The sequence below is a fragment of the Mesoplodon densirostris genome, chromosome 5 (genome assembly GCF_025265405.1).
Source record: "Mesoplodon densirostris isolate mMesDen1 chromosome 5, mMesDen1 primary haplotype, whole genome shotgun sequence".
Lineage (NCBI taxonomy): Eukaryota > Metazoa > Chordata > Mammalia > Artiodactyla > Ziphiidae > Mesoplodon > Mesoplodon densirostris.
In genome coordinates, this window is record NC_082665.1 from 142,390,457 (window position 1) to 142,407,959 (window position 17,503).

Here is a 17,503-nt window from a genome sequence, read left to right on the forward strand (position 1 = left end):
TATATGATAATATTTTCTCCCTCCTCTCAACATATCAATTATACTTCTTTTAAAAAAAAGTGATTTAAACTAAACTAAGTTCTCTTTCAAATAACACTGTACCACTTCATGGGTAATCCTGGTACCTTATAACAGAATATTCACAACGCCTCCCTGTGTCTCATATAATATTGCAGTCATTCATTTCACATATCTATTCTCTATAAAGACCCAATACACTGTTGCTCTTATTGCTTTTAACAAATAGCTATTAGATCAATTAAGAATAAAAACAATAAAACATTTTATTTTACCTTCATTTATTTCTTCTCTGATACTCTGCACTTCTTTATGCAGATCTGATTTTCTGACTATCTATACTCGCGGGAATTTTTCCTTTCAAAACTTTAAATATTCACTCCATTCTCTTCTTGTTTAATATTGTTTTCTGACAAGAATCTTATGTAATACTTATCCTTGTACTTCTCTAGGTAAGTTGCCCCCCTCCTTTGACTTCAAGATTTTCTCTGTTTTTGTTTTTAATCAGTTCCAATATTATATGTAAATTTGTATTACAGAGGTGTAAATTTATTGGTATTTATCCTTCTTGGTGTTTTCTGTATTCTTGGGTCTGTGGTTTGATATCTGTCATACATTCTGGAAAATTCTGAGCCATTGTTACTTCAAATATTTCTTCTGCTCCTTTCTTCTTTTTTTGGTGTTTCAATTATGCATACAGTTCATGTTGTGTAATTATTCTGAAGATATTGGATATTCTTTTCTTTTTTTCATTCTCTGTTTTTCTTTGCTTTTAAGTTTAGGAAGTTTCTATCACCCTATCTTTAAGCTCACCAACTCAGCTTAGCCATGCCCAGTGAATAAGTAAATCAAAGGCTTTCTTCATTTGACATGGTGTTTTTGATTTTTAGCATTTTTTTTTGTTTCTTTCTCAGAGTTTCCATTTCTCTGCTTACATTAACTCTCTGTTTTTTATGTTATCTCATTTTTATCCCATTAGAACCCTTAACATAGTAATCCTATCTACTTTAATTCCACTATCTGATGATTTCAAGATTTGTGTCATCTGTATCAGGTCCTAATGTTTGCCTTGCCTTTTCAGTCTATTTCTTCTTGCCTTTCAGCCTATGTTGCAATTTTTTTGAAAGCCATGCATGATGTATTGTGTAACATGAATTGAGGCAATTAGCCCTTTACTGCAAGACTTTATGTTAATCTGTCTAGAAGTTGGGCTGCGTTTAATATTTATAGTTCTATAGATATCAAAGTCTTCAGTTTACTCTAATTTCCTTTTGCTTTTTATTTTCCTCCTTTATCTTGGTGTTTCCCTAAAATCTCCTTCTTAAATAGAGTCAGTGTCTTGCAGCTCTCTTTGTTCTAATCTTCTGCTATTATACAGAAATCCTGTTGAATAAAATGGTAGGTTTTGGGAAGAGGAAGTATTCTACAATTGTATGATTAAATCTCATTTTTTTAGTGGGCTTGAATCTCTGGGCTGTCATCTTCAGAATAACTTATTAGCCCCCCCCCCACCCCCCGCTTTTTTTTCTATTATATGAGACAAAGTCTAGAAAGGGCTTGAGTTGGCTAACTGTCCTTCCCAGAGGTCACTTTGTTAAAGTGGATTCCCTTAGAGGGTAGGCTTCTGTTATGAAGAACACCCTGGGGTATTACAAAATGGTTACTTTTTCCTTCCATGGCCAGAATCAGGATGGAAATGTTTTCCAATCTTTATAGTGAGAACTTAATGGAATGGCTGGAGGCAAAACCCATGCAATTATGGGGGTCCTTTCAAGACTCAGTTCCCAGGAATTTTCAACTCTTATACCAACCCACACTCAGCCACCAGCATTCATCAAAATTACCAACTAAATGTTCCTATCAGTACTGATCATGTAAGCTGATACTGATATTTTGAGAATGTTGGTTTTGAGATGCTGGTTTTACCTGTGACCTCAATTCTCTGATGTATCTAGAAAAGTCACTGGTTTCAGCTTGTTAATTTCTTTCTTATGAGGATGAGTGTGATGACTTCCAAGATCTTTAGGTGTCAGAGCTTTTATTACTATGTCCATTTCTTTTTACTGATAAATTTTAATATATAGAAATTTAAATTACTAGAGTCAGTATACAAAGACATTTAAGGAAAAGGAATAATTTGTCTTCATCAATTACTGTTTCTGGTCGAGCACCATCCAGTTCACCCTAGGTAGCAAGTCCTCATACTTTCAACAAATAAAGTTTCATAAACTTTTTCAACAAGTTTAATTCATTATAGTATTTCCACTGCGTAGAGGAAATATTTGTATTTTCTAATGTATTTCTATTTTCTGTAAGTATTTTCTTTTGCATCTTATGTTAATCTCTCTTGTGGGTATAATTTTGGCTTTCATATCATTTAAAATGCTACCCTCCCATAAGCAATCTCCATAAAATATTAAACTGTATTTGGATATTTTCATAATCTGACTAGTAAATACTCTGTTGAGATTAAATCACTGTAATTCTTTTTACATTTCTATTAGTTAATATTTTACAAAAAAGTATAAGTTGGTTAATTTTCTCACCTCTCAAATTAACTCTAAAAGCTTTTCAGCCAAATTTAGCCTAAATACTGTACTGTGGACATAGCAATGCACTGTTTCAGTTTCTGATTTTTTAAGCTAAAGAATCCTGCCATTTACAGACTGTATAGAGTATAAAATCTGGTAATATACAGAAATTCATAAGTATAGAACTCAATTTATTCAAATGTAAACATCATTCAAGAAGTCTATAGTTTTTAAGATTAGACAATTAGGAAAAAAGCAAATATTTGTGTACTTAATGTTGAGAGAAATGTTGATGACACCATTTTTAGTGAAAATTGATTCTTAGTTTAAAAGTTAATCTAAGAAAAATTCTATTGAGACAATTAGAATGATCTTACTAGTGAATTGGATTGAAAATAAATATTTTTAGCAGCTTCTTGGCAGTATGCATCTGTCCAAGGCAGAATCATTTTAAAGGTGAGCAAATAAAGGGAAAGGAAGCTTTCTCCCTCACTCAAGAATGGCACAAATCTCATTCATGAGGGCTCTGCCCTCAGTACCTAATCACCTCCCAAAGGCCCCACCTCCAGATAACATTGGGAGTTAAGCTTCAACATATAAATTTTAGAGGGACACAAACATTTATTCTATAGCAGTAGCTTATACAGGCATATAGTCAAAGACATATACAAAGAGTTTGAATTGGAAATGCATCAGTATTCATAATTTCTTTTATAGATAAAGGAATTGAGCTTTAGAGGGATTAAATTACTTATTGAGTTCAGACAAAAACATGACAGAATCCCTTTACAAAGGTGAATATTCAAGGACAAGTAATTTGTCACCAAGTTGACTGGCCTTCTATCTTGATAGTCAATCATATATAGAACATTCTTGTGTAGGTGAGCATCTTTCACATAACATGGATTTATTATAATTTATTATACATAAAGAAGAGCCCTTAAAAAACATATAATCACAATATCCCTATATATAGTAAAGGTCTTTAAAAATATTGTAATTGAGGAGAATCTATTGGGATATTATAACTGAAAAGTAACCAAAGGCTATATTTCAAATCTGAGTAACAAAGAGAAGAAGCTGTACATACATTTTTTCTGTTGCTTCAAAATAAAAGAGTCAAATTAAACAGCATCTTTATATTTAGTTGAAGAGATGCAGACACCAACTGGGAAGAGCTGATATAATTTGCTCAGAAGTAGACTCCCTTTCTATTATAATTAAAATTAATCTGCTCCAAAAATCTTTTGTTCCATTGAAGGCACCATATTTTAAGCAATCCATCTTTCTTCTGCCTCAGCCTGATGATGTATTATGTTAATACATCATTAAAGAGACAGTTTCAGAAATGATGTATTAGTACAACACATCACTGGAGAAATCAGTAAGGATGCATGACTCATTAGAGCTCATACTTGTCTTTGAAGTAGATAATTTTTTTTTGAATGAGTTTCTTAAATGTGGAGGATCACAATAGTGGCACATCTGATTACCAATAAGTTATCCCAAGTAGTTGCAAATAAATGTGGGCAGAAAAATATAACAAAGTCTGAGGAATGGGATTATGTGTCTTTGATAATAGTCCAAGATTCTAAGATGGTCCTTCTAAACAAAACTGAAGAATGAAGGCAATCAAACTTAACCAAAACATTCTTTAAATATCTAATATTTAATACACTACCTGTCATTCTTTAATAGGATTTAAATAAGGAAAACATTGCTTTATCAATTCCATCACTTTAATATCATTAATGCTTCATATTTCTAAATCTCAGGCCTCATGGGGCAATCAGTACCTAAAATAGCATGACATTAGTGAATTGTAATAAGAAGTGGTAAATCTAGAAATTTAGATTGGCTTTGCTTGACCTTTATATAGTTAACAAGCAAAGTCTTTAAGAAAGGGCTCTGGATACATATACCATGGTGGTTAAAACACAAACTAACCAATACTCATAAAGCCAAGTCAAGTAAAAAATCAACAGTCAGAAAATACTTTTTAAAAACTGTTTTCTCTACAACCACATTTGTAAATTTCTTCCATTGTATGGCTCTCATTTTCCTGTCCACTGGTCATCAAGGCATTTATGAACTGCTAAATTGCTTGTTGTACAGCATATGGTGAAGTGAAAGAAATTGTAAGAAAATAACATAATTAAAGAACTTCTTCTTTCCATTTATTTAACCTCTCTTGCAAATTCTCATTAAAATTTCATAGCAATTTGATTTTGTAGGTGAATCATAAATTTTCTTTTCTGAAAGGAAGAATCTGACCTTACTTTGTTTACTATTTTTACTGAGCAAAGGTAAATATTCAGAAATATTACTTCCTATAAAAGCTGGGATAGTGAGTTTTGTTTGGGAGAGTGTTTTAAATCAACCTTATATATTAATTGACAATTTGGACTCAAATAACTACTCCTTGGAATCGCTGTGTGTGATATTATCCATAATAGTTCAGGTGGAAAAATAATATGTTTTATAATAAAGAATTTAAAGAAAAGTAATCTTTACTTACATCACTATTCTGCAATGTTTTTAAGGCATCGTTGAAACAGTGTGATGCACATTGAGGCACAAATATGCCTGGTCTCACGTTCAGATTTTGCACACTGTGTAGGAAAATCACTTAATTGGCAATTCTGAAACAACCCTGAAATTAGTGTTCAATACAATTAGTGTCATTCTAAATATACACATTTATAAGCTTTTTATTTAATTTTCAAAGGCAAGAGAAGATTGATGGACTTTTTGTTCTATTTTGTGAAACAATTTATTTTAGGGAAATGGATAGAGAATTTTCTGTGTGCCTTAGAAAATCTTTGCTTGGCCCTCAGCACAGGCCTTAGGTACAGTCTCCTCGATTTAGTTCAGGGCTTTTTTCATTTGAAGTGCTCTTTTGTGTGTACCCCTGTACCTGTGTGGCCTGTACCCAGCTTTAAAAGTTAGCTTCCAGGGCTTCCCTGGTGGCGCAGTGGTTGAGAGTCTGCCTGCCGATGCAGGGGACACGGGCTCGTGCCCCGGTCCAGGAAGATCCCACATGCAGCGAAGCGGCTGGGCCCGTGGGTCATGGCCGCTGAGCCTGCGCGTCCAGAGCCTGTGCTCCACAACGGGAGAGGCCACAACAGTGAGAGGCCCGCGTACCGCAAAAAAAAAAAAAAAAAAAAAAAAAAAAAAAGTTAGCTTCCAGGCACTCATGACACTTCTGTCTCTCTCACACCAGATACCAACTGAGACTAATGCCAGGGTTTGCCTTAGCCAAAGCCCTCTTTCCAGGGTGTCACAGGATTCCAACAAACTGCAACTAAATGAATCAAGCAGGTGAGCATCTCCACAAAAAACTTGCTAATACCACAAAGACCCACATATGAAAAAATAAAACATGGATTGAAAAGGCAATTTACTTACTCAATAAAAAAGATGTTTCCCTAATAGCCTGGCCTACCAAACCCATATCTAACAGCGGATGTTTGGAGTAAACTTTTTGTTTGTTATATAGAAGTTATGCAGTTGTTGATACTTGTATAAATTTTATTTTAAAGCCTGTAAAAATGAATGAGCTGATTAGTCAATTTAGGTACTATTTAACTTAAAATTACATTTTCATAATGTTAAACACAGGCAGATAAAAAGTCTATTTGGCTGAAAAACATATTTTAATTACTAGTCAACTTTTTCAAAAGATTCCTGGTAGTGTCTGTACAGTATTTTCCTGAAATAGTATTGTAGCTTTTAGAATAATGGCATCTGCGGTAAATGTCTTTCTGATTTACTGACCAGTGGTAATTGGGCCTTCTGTCTAGATGAAACCAAATTTAACACAATGCATCAATTCTATAGGTGATCTGAACAAACGGTTTCTATAATTGCTAATTATTCTGAGATTATGGGTTTTGTTTAGTGCCCCCCCCAGCCTATTTTCTAATGGGCAATATCAATTACTTTGGGCTATATTAATCCTCAGAGTCTAGATTCTATGGACCACAAATAGTAGGTTCCGCTTATGACAGTACCATGTTTGATAGAAAGGTACGTATCGCATTTTGGAACACCCCTAAAATACTATTTAGGGAAAACAGAATCAAAATGAATATTCAGGGGTAAGAAAGAAAAGTATGATGAAAACTGATATAAGGCCTTTATATCAAATAAAGAAAGATGTGTTACCTAGAACAGTCCACTTAATTCACATTCATATCACATTCTGTGGATATCCAAAATGTAAATATTTTGGGCCAGCTATCTGCTCTTACTGAATCTTGTATATGAGCCTACATTTCCTTTTTCTCACTCATATTCCCATAGATCCCTATTCACATACATCTGTTTTTCACGCCCCATGAAATCCCATTCTGTGTCAAAGATCTTATCACTCTTCCTTTATCATCAACACTGTAAACTCCCTTATTTTCTTAAATCACTCCAGGATCTCTCCTAAAGACCCTGATCTTCTCTGAGGGTACATATCTCCTTCAGCTCTTTTAAGTAGATGCTGTTTATTATTTTCCATCCCATGTAAATAAGAGTCATGCACTAAGTTATTACTTCTCCTCCCAAAAGCAGATGTATTACCTCTCCCAAAAGCAGATCACTTTTTACTGCTCTCTGTCTCCTTACTTTTAGTTCACCTGCTCTTTCCCTTTTGTTCCCCTCATGTATTGGAGATTTCTTTGCATTCCTTTACTCCTTAACCATTACCAAGCTCAGGCACAGTCAGAGGATCTTCAGCATCTCACTGAATGATCACCCAGTACCCTCACTCCTCAGATCCATTTCCGTTGTTTGCACTCCAACTTCACCTCAGTCACTCAGGCCCTAACCCTGCAAGTCATCCTCAGAAAACAGGAATTCTGAAGAAGAAGAGCCAGACCTGCTTTATTCTGAGTTCAACCTTCTCACCTGACAAATCAAAATGTTCATAGTAGCAGCTTCATTTGTGACCCAAAATTTAAGTGAAGTGCTCACACCTGCTCAACTCCTTTTAGAAGGCCAGCTCTTCAAGAGACCCATTCCCCCTAAAGGAATCAGTCTTTCACTGATTATTGCTATTATTGTCATTACTATTGTTATCATTTTGTAATACTCAATTAGAGGTACTGGGCATTAAGTTACGATTGGCAAGAATCATCCATTTTCCTTAGAGGGACAAGTTTGACTTGGTGTCAAGTTCCTTATATTGGACCTCTTCCAACCCAAAAGTCGCCATGATACATCTTGACTAGATTTGACTCATATTCCAAATGTAGTTTTGCCTTTCAGCCACTAGTACTTCAACCAGCACTAATATCCAAGAACTTATACAGAGTGTTTGACCCATCAGCTTTCATTCTGTTTAGCTTCTCAATGAACCAGGAGACCTACTTTACAATCAAGGAAGTACAGCAGTGATGCATGACAATGGGATACCCTAGTACTATCACATGCCATACCTTCCAGAAATGGTCAGCCTGTAAGAGTGATTGATCAGCTGAGGGCACAGCTCAGGTGCCAGCTTAGGGATGATACCCAGTGGTATCCTATCTTTTCAGGATGGAAGCATTCATTTTCTAACAGCTGTGGGAGTGTTAATGCCTTTAAGTTTTCAGCTGAGTTCACACTGCTCCTCCACCTCTGCCTTCTCCCCCCATGACTGTCATGATTGTCAACAAGTAATGAGAGCTTTTTCAAGGTCATGTCCCCTTCCCTTCCAAATATTGGTGATAAAAAGTGCTAACGCCTGGTAACTTATCCCCCAAATGAGAAAACTTTTGGCCATTCCAGCTCCAAAGTTCCCCTTAGGATTGGCTAAATCCTTTGTTGTGTCTGTCTGGCAATAATTATCAATCTCACTTTCTCATTTTTCTGCTGGTATTGATACTGAAAGTATTCCTCAGTAAAATTCCTTCATGTAAATCTTCATGCCCTAGTGTGCTTCCTGGGGAATCTGACCCTCATTACTCTCCTACAGTGGAGGTTGGGAAATGTAGCTTTTAAGGTTGGTGGTAATGTGCCTAGCTAAAAATCAGTGTTCTAACTAAGGAAGAGTGGTATAATAGTTACTGGAGATCTTTCACTGTCACACTAGTCTAGTGTGTATCTAAAACATAAGATTTCTATGAGCAAGAAGAGTTTGTTTTTCACCATGGTACTGACACTGAGAAATAGAAGCTAGTCTATAAATATGTTTTTGAATAAATAAATGAATAGAAGCTGATTTTTGTATATCTATATCTACATATATATTTGTGTAATTTTTAGTTATAATGTCCCCACAAGAATGACAGAATTTTTTAAAAAATGAGATGTCTATGAAGATTATGGTAGTGATTATGTTTTGCTATTTGAGTCAGAGAGATTGTAAAAACCAAGAAATGATACACTTAATGCTGTAAAAAGGGCCATCTTTTGAAGCAAAACATGGTAATTCATGTGTAACATTTTTCATCTAAAGTTATTCATGTGACAAGGCTCTAAATATTCAGAGAAACCTCAGTTAATCATCAGGTTTGTAGCTGCCTGTGATTCAATGAAGACTTTTTTCACCAAGGGTGATTCTGTTCAAATAGAGTTTGCAGCAAGGAAAGCAGTAATTCCATAAAAAATAAAAACAATCAGATTTTCAATCACACCCTAAGCCAATTTCCATATTTTCTGAAACCAGGTTTCTTCAACATTAACAAGCAACACTTTTTTTTTTGCAACTGGAATTGAATAAAATGTTGCATTGTATTATTATAATAGCGTTTGTAAGGTAACAGTATAAAATAATAATAAAAGGCAAAATTAATATGAAATTTCCAAAGCTGGATGTTTTTCAAAGCTTATCATTTACTAGCTACTTCCACCCTTCTGCCTTATGAAGATATCTTCACTTTAACACAGGTAGCACAATGGTCAACCCCAAAACATGAATCACAATTGGTTCATCATTATTCCCTTCCCTGAAGAATACACTCACTAGGAATTAATGGTGGCCATGTAACAAGGTCGTGGCTAGTTAGCATATGAAGGAAGGCCTACTTGGAGGGTGTCAGGAAAAAATTTTTGCTTTCTGGCAAAAGGGACAGGATTGCAAAGGTGGCTTACTTTTGCCATCTCTTCCTTTCTTCCTCCATGCATACAATAACTGCTATGAAAATGTAATATTTGGATCAAAAAGAATAATTTTGTGTCCCACAAGAGAGAAAAATCACTGAGATGTCAGACGTTTGCTGATATCATTGAGCTGCAAAATAAATGTTAGAACTACCTCTTCCTAGATTTCCTGTTAAGCAATCAACAAATATAATGGGTTAAGTCAGAACTACTCAGATTATTATCGCTTGCCCCTAGAAACTCCCATAATTTAAAACATTTATTGAGAGTTTACTGTGTGTCAGGTACTGCTATTAGTAACTTACATGCATTAATTACTTTTCAAGAAAATCCTTTGAAGTACATACGATTACTATCTCCATGTTACACATGAAGAAAATGAGCTGTAGAGAAATTGCCCAAAGTCCCACAGTGAGTAGGTAATGAAGAAAAAATTAAAATCAAACCATTCAAAGACTTTTCAGAGATTGGTTCAAGCTGGCAGAGTAGAAGGACATGCGCTCCCTCCCTCTTGTGAGAGCCCCAGAACAACAACTAACTGCTGAACAATCATCGACAGGAAGATGCTAGAACTCACAAAAAGGATACCCCACATCCAAAGACAAAGAAGAAGCTGCAAAGAGATGGTAGGATGGGCACGATCACAATTAAATCAAATCCCATAACTGCTACGTGGTGACTCACAAACTGGAGAACACTTATACCACAGAAGTCCACCCACTGGAGTGAAGGTTCTGAGCCCCACGTCAGGCTTCCCAACCTGGTGGTCCAGCAACAGGAGGAGGAATTCCTAGAGAATCACACTTTGAAGGCTAGCAGGATTTGACTGCAGGACTTCGACTGGACTGGGGGAAACAGAGACTCCACTCTTGCAGGTCACACACAAAGTAGTGTGCGCATCAGGACCCAAGGGAAGGAGCAGTGACCCCATAGGAGACTGAACCAGAACTACCTGCTAGTGTTGGAGGTTCTCCTGCAGAGGTGGGGTGTGGCTGTGGCTCACCATGCGGACAAGGACTCTGGCAGCAGAAGTTCTGGGAAGTACTCCTTAGTGAGAGCCCTCCCAGAGTCCATTAGCCCCACTAAAGAGTTGGGTAGTCTCCAGTGCTAGGTCACCTCAGGCCAAACAACCAACAGGGAGGGAACCCAGCCCCACATATCAGCAGACAAGTGGATTAAAGTTTTACTGAACTGTGCCCAACAGAACAACACCCAGCTCAACCCACCACCAGACCCTCCCATAAGGAAGCTTGCACAAACCTCTTAGATAGCCTCATCCACCAGAGGGTAGACAGCACAAGCAAGAAGAACTACAATTCTGCAGCCAGTTGAAGGAAAAGCACATTAACAGAGAGATAGACAAAATGAAAATGCAGAGGACTTTGTACCAGATGATGGAACAAGATAAAACCCCAGGAAAACAACTGAATGAAGTGGAGATAGGTAACCTTCCAGAAAAATAACTCAGAATAATGATAGTGAAGATGATTCAGGACCTCGGAAAAAGAATGGAGGCAAAGATCAAGAAGATCTAGAAGAATTAAAGAACAAACAACTAGAAGAAAGAAAGAACAAACAAACAGAAATGAACAATACAATAACTGAAATGAAAAATACACTAGAAAGACTCAATAGCAGAATAACTGAGGCAGAAGAACAGATAAGTGACCTGGAGACAGAATGGTGGAATTCACTGCCACGGAACAGAAAAAAGAATGAAAGAAATAAAGACAGCCTAAGAGACCTCTTGGACAACATTAAATGCAACAACATTCACATTATAGGGGTCCCAGAAGAAGAGAGAGAGAAAGGACCCAAGAAAATACTTGAAGAGATTATAGTCGAAAACTTCCCTGACATAGGAAAGGAAATAGCCACCCAAAGTCCAGGAAGCACAGAGACTCTCAGGCAGGAAAAACCCAAGGAGAAATACACCAAGACACATATCAAATTGACAAAAATTAAAGACAAAGAAAAATTCTTGAAAGCAACAAAAGAAAAAGGACAAATAACATACAAGGGAACTCCCATAAGGTTAACAGCTGATTTCTCAGCAGGAACTCTACAAGCCAGAAGGGGGTGGCACAATATATTTAAAGTGATGAAAGGGAAGATCCTACAACCAAGATTACTCTACCCAGCAAGATCTCATTCAGATTTGACGGAGAAACCAAAAGCTTTACAGACAAGCAGAAGTTAAGAGACTTCACAACAAACCAGCTCTACAACAAATGCTAAAGGAACTTCTGTAAGTGGGAAAAACAAGAGGAGAAAATGACCTACAAAAGCAAAGCCATAACAATTAAGAAAATGGTCAAAGGAACAAACATATCGATAATTACATTAAAACAGAATGGATTAAATGCTCCAACCAAAAGACACAGACTCACTGAATAGATACAAAAACAAGACTCATATATATGTTATCTACAAGAAGCCCACTTCAGACCCAGGGACACATACAGACTGAAAGTGAGGGGATGGAAAAAGATATTCCATGCAAATGGAAATCAAAAGAAAGCTGGAGCAGCAATACCCTTATCAGATAAAATAGACTTTAAAATAAAGAATGTTACAAGACACAAGGAAGGACACTATATAATGATCAAGGGATCAATCCAAGAAGAAGATATAAAAATTATAAATATATATGCACCAAACATAGGAGAACCTCAATACATATGGTAACGACTAACAGCTATAAAAGAGGAAATCGACAGTAACACACTAATAGTGGGGGACTTTAACACCTCACTTAACCAATAGACACATCATCCAAAATGAAAATAAATAAGGAAGCACAAGCTTTAAATGATACAATAGACTAGATAGATTTAATTGATATTTATAAGACATTCATTCAAAAACAGCACATTGCACTTCCTTCTCAAGTGCACATGGAACATTCTCCAGGATAGATCACATCATAGGCCACAAATCAAGCTGTGGTAAATTTAAGAAAGTTGAAAACATATGAAGCATCTTTTCTGACTACAATGCTATGAGACTAGAAATAAATTACAGGGAAAAAAGGTAAAAAACACCAACACATGAAGGCTGAACAATATGTTACTAACTAACCAAGGGATCACTGAAGAAACCAAAGAGGAAATCAAAAAATAAATAGAAACAAATGATAATGAAAATGCGACGATCCAAAACTGATGGGATGTAGCAAAAGAAGTTCTAAGAGAGAAGTTTATAGAAATACAAGCTTACCTCAAGAAACAAGAAAAATCTCAAATAACCAATCTTACCTTATACCTAAAGGAAATAGAGAAAGAGAACAAACAAAGCCCAAAGTTAGCAGAAGGAAAGAAATCATAAAGATCAGAGCAGTAATAAATGAAATGGAAACAAAGAAAACAATAGCAAAGATCAATAAAACTAAAAGCTGGTTCTTTGAGAAGAAAAAAAAAATTTATAAACCTTCAGCCAGACTCATCAAGAAAAAGGAAGAGAGAATTCAAATCAGTAAAATTAGAAATGAAAAAGGAGAACTTACAATGGACACCACAGAAATACAAAGCATCATAAGATAATATTACAAGCAACTCTATGCCAATAAAATGGACAACCTGGAAGAAATGGCCAAATTCTTAGAAAGGTATAACCTCCCAATACTGAAGCAGGAAGAAATAGAAAATATGAACAGACCAATCACAAGTAATGAAACGGAAACTGTGATTAAAAATCTTCCAAAAAACAATAGTCCAAGACCAGATGGCTCCACAGGTGAATGCTATCCAACATTTACAGAAGAGCTAACACCCATCCTTCCCAAACTCTTCCAAAAATCTGCAAAGGAATGAACACTCCCAAACTCACTCTATGAGGCCACCATCACCCTGATACCAAAACCAGACAGAGATAATACAAAAAAAAAAAAAAATACAGACCATTATCACTGATGAATATAGATGCAAAATCCTCAACAAAATACTAGCAAACAGAATGTAACAACACATTAAAAGGACCATACACCATGATAAAGTGGGATTTATCCCAGGGATGAAAGGATTCTTCAATATATGCATATCAATCAATGTGATACACCATATTAATAAACTGAAGAATAAAAACCATATGATCATCTCAATAGATGCAGAAAAAGCTTTTGACAAAATTCAACACCCACTTAGGATAAAAACTCTACAGAAAGTGGGCATAGAGGGAAACTATGGCAACATAATAAAGGCCATATATGACAAACCCACAGCAAACATCATTCTCCATGGTGAAAAACTGAAAGCATTTCCTCTATGATCAGGAACAAGACAAGGATGTCAACTCTTGACACTATTATTCAACAAAGTTTAGGAAGTCCTAGCCACAGCAATCAGAGAAGAAAAAGAAATAAAAGGAATACAAATCAGAAAAGAAGTAAAACTGTCACTGCAGCTGACATGATACTATACATAGAGAATCCTAAAGATGCCACAAGAAAACTACTAGAGCTAATCAATGAATTTGGTAAAGTTGCAGGATACAAAATTAATGCATAGAAATCTCTTGCATTCCTAAACACTAATGATGAAAAATCTGAAAGAGAAATTAGGAAACACTCCCATTTACCATTGCAACAAAAAGAATAAAATACCTAAGAATAAACCTACCTAAGGAAACAAAAGACCTGTATGCAGAAAACTATAAGACACTGATGAAAGAAATTGAAGATGATACAAACAGATGAAGAGATATACCATGTTCTTGGATTGGAAGAATCCACACTGTGAAAATGACTATACTACCCAAAGCAATCTACAGTTTCAATGCAATCCCTATGAAACTACCAATGTCATTCCTCACAGAACTAGACCAAAAAAATTCACAATTTGTATGGAAACAAAAAAGACCCCAAATAACCAAAGGACTCTTGAGAATGAAAAGTGGAGCTGGAGGAATCACACTTCCTGACTTCAGACTGTACTACAAAGCTATAGTAATCAAGACAGTATGGTACTGGAACAAAAACAGAAAGGTAGATCAATGGAACAGGATAGAAAGCCCAGAGATAACCCCACGCACATATGGTCACCTTATCTTTGATAAAGGAGGCAAGAATATACAACTGTGAAAAGACAGCCACTTTAATAAGTGGTGCTGGGAAAACTGGACAGCAACATGTAAAAGAATGCAATTAGAACACTCCCTACCACCATACACAAAAATAAACTCAAAATGGATTAAAGACTTTAATGTAAGGCCAGAAACTATAAATCTCTTAGAGGAAAATGTAGGCAGAACACTCTATGACATAAATCACAGTAAGATCCTTTTTGGCCCACCTCCTAGAGAGATGGAAATAAAAACAAAAATAAACAAATGGGACCTAATGAAACTTAAATGCTTTTGTATAGCAAAGGAAAACATAAACAAGGCAGAAAGATAATCCTCAGAATGGGAGAAAATATTTGCAAATGAAGCAACTGACAAAGGATTAAGCTCCAAAATATACAAGCAACTCATGCAGATCAATATCAAAAAAAAAAAAAACAACCCAATCCAAACATGGGCAGAAGACCTAAATAGACATTTCTCCAAAGAAGATATACAGACTGCCAACAAACACATGAAAGGATGCTCAACATCACCAATCATTAGAGAAATGCAAATCAAAAGTACCATGAGTTATCACCTCACACCATTCAGAATGGCCATCAACAAAAAATCTACAAACAATAAATTTTGGAGAGGGTGTGGAGAAAAGTTAACCCTCTTGCACTGTTGGTGGGAATGTAAATTGATAGAGCCACTATGGAGAACAGTATGGAGGTTCTTTAAAAAACTAAAAATAGAACTACCATATGACCCAGCAATCCCACTACTGGGCATATACCCTGAGAAAACCATAATTCAAAAAGTCATGTACCACAATATTCACTGCAGCTCTATTTACAATAGCCAGGACATGGAAGCAACCTACGTGTCCATTGACAGATGAATGGATAAAGAAGATGTTGCCCATATATACAATGGAATATTACTCAGCCATAAAAAAAAATGAAATTGAGTTATTTTTAGTGAGGTGGATGGACCTAGAGTCTGTCATACTGAGTGAAGCAAGTCAGAAAGAGAAAAACAAATACTGTGTGCTAACACATATATATGGAATCTGAAAAAAAGAAAAGTTCTGAAGAACCTAGGAATAAAGACACAAATGTAGAGAGTGGACTTGAGGACACAGGGAGGGGGAAGTTTAAGCTGGGACAAAGTGGGAGAGTGGCATTGACATATATACACTACCAAATATAAAATAGCTAGTGGGTAGCAGCTGCATTGCACAGGGAGATCAGCTCAGTGCTTTGTGACCACCTAGAGGTGTGGGATAGGGAAGGTGGGAAGGAGATACAAGAGGGAGGAGATTTTGGGATATATGTATATGTATAGCTGATTCACTTTGTTATAAAGCAGAAACTAACACACCATTGTAAAGCAATTATACTCCAAATAAAGATGTTTAAAAAAAAGTAAAAATAAAAAATACTATTGCTTTTAAAAATTCAATGGAAACTAGTAGATATAGCAAATTAAATCTCTTCTCTTGGGGAATTTTATTAAATTTGTATGGATGCAGAGTTGAAAGAGTGTTAAAAACCATGTCTATCCAGGGATAAACAAGCAATGGAAATAATGAAGTTAGAATATAAAAATTGGGGATAATTCATGCACTGTATAGTACTTGTCTTTCTCTATCTGAATTATTGCACTTAGTCTAATATCCTCTAGGTCCATCCATATTGTTGCAAATGGCAGAATTTCATTATAATGGCTGAGTAACATTCCAGTCAGTAGTATATCACATTTTCTTTTTCCATTTTTCTGTAGATGGAAACTTGGGTGGCTTCCATATCTTGGCTATTGTGCTGCTATGAAAATTGAGGTGCATGTATCTTTTTGAAATAGTGTTTTTTTTTCCTCTCTAGATTTATACCCAAGAATGGGATTGGTGGATCATACAGTAGTTCCATTTTTAGTTTTCTGAGGAACCTCCATATTGTTTTCCACAGTAGCTGCACTCTTTACATTCCCACCAACAGTGCACAAGGATTCCCTTTTCACCACATTCTCAGCAACACTTGCTATTTATTGTCTTTTTGATAATAGACATTCTTGTGGGTGTGAGGTGATTATCTCGTGTTTTTGATTTGTATTTCTCCAATGATTAGTGATGTTGAGCATCTTTTCATGTGCCTGTTGGCCATCTGTATATCTTCTTTAGAAAAATGTCTTTTCGGATCCTCTGCCCATTTTTTTTCTGTTTTTGTTTTTTGATGTTCCATTGTATGAGATGTTTGTATATTTTGGATATTAACCACTTATTGGATATTTTGTTTGAAAATATCTTCTCCCATTCAGTAGGGGGACTTTTTGTTGATATTTTCCTTCACTGTGCAAAAGCTTTTTAGTTTGATGTAGTCCTATTTATTTTTACTTTTGATACTCCCGCCTGAGAAGACATAACCAAAAAATATAACTGAGAAGGATGTCAGAGAGTTTACTACCTATGTTTTCTTCTAGAAGTTTTGTGGTTTCATGTCTTACATTTATATCTTTAATTAATTTTGAATGTATTTTCATGTATGGTGTGAGAGAGTAGTCCAGTTTGATTCTTTTGCATACAGCTGTCCAGCTTTCCCAACACCATTTATTGAAGAGGCTTTCTTTTCCTCATTGTGTATTCTTGACACCTTTGTTGTAGATTAATTACCTATGTAAATGTGGGTTTATTTCTGGGCTGCCCATTCTGTTCCATTGGTCTATGTGCCAGTTTTTTTGCCAGACACATACCTCTTTTATTACTGTATCTTTGTAGTGCAGTTTGCAATTAGAGAATGTCATACCTCCAGTTTGGTGTTCTATATCAAAATTTTTGGGGG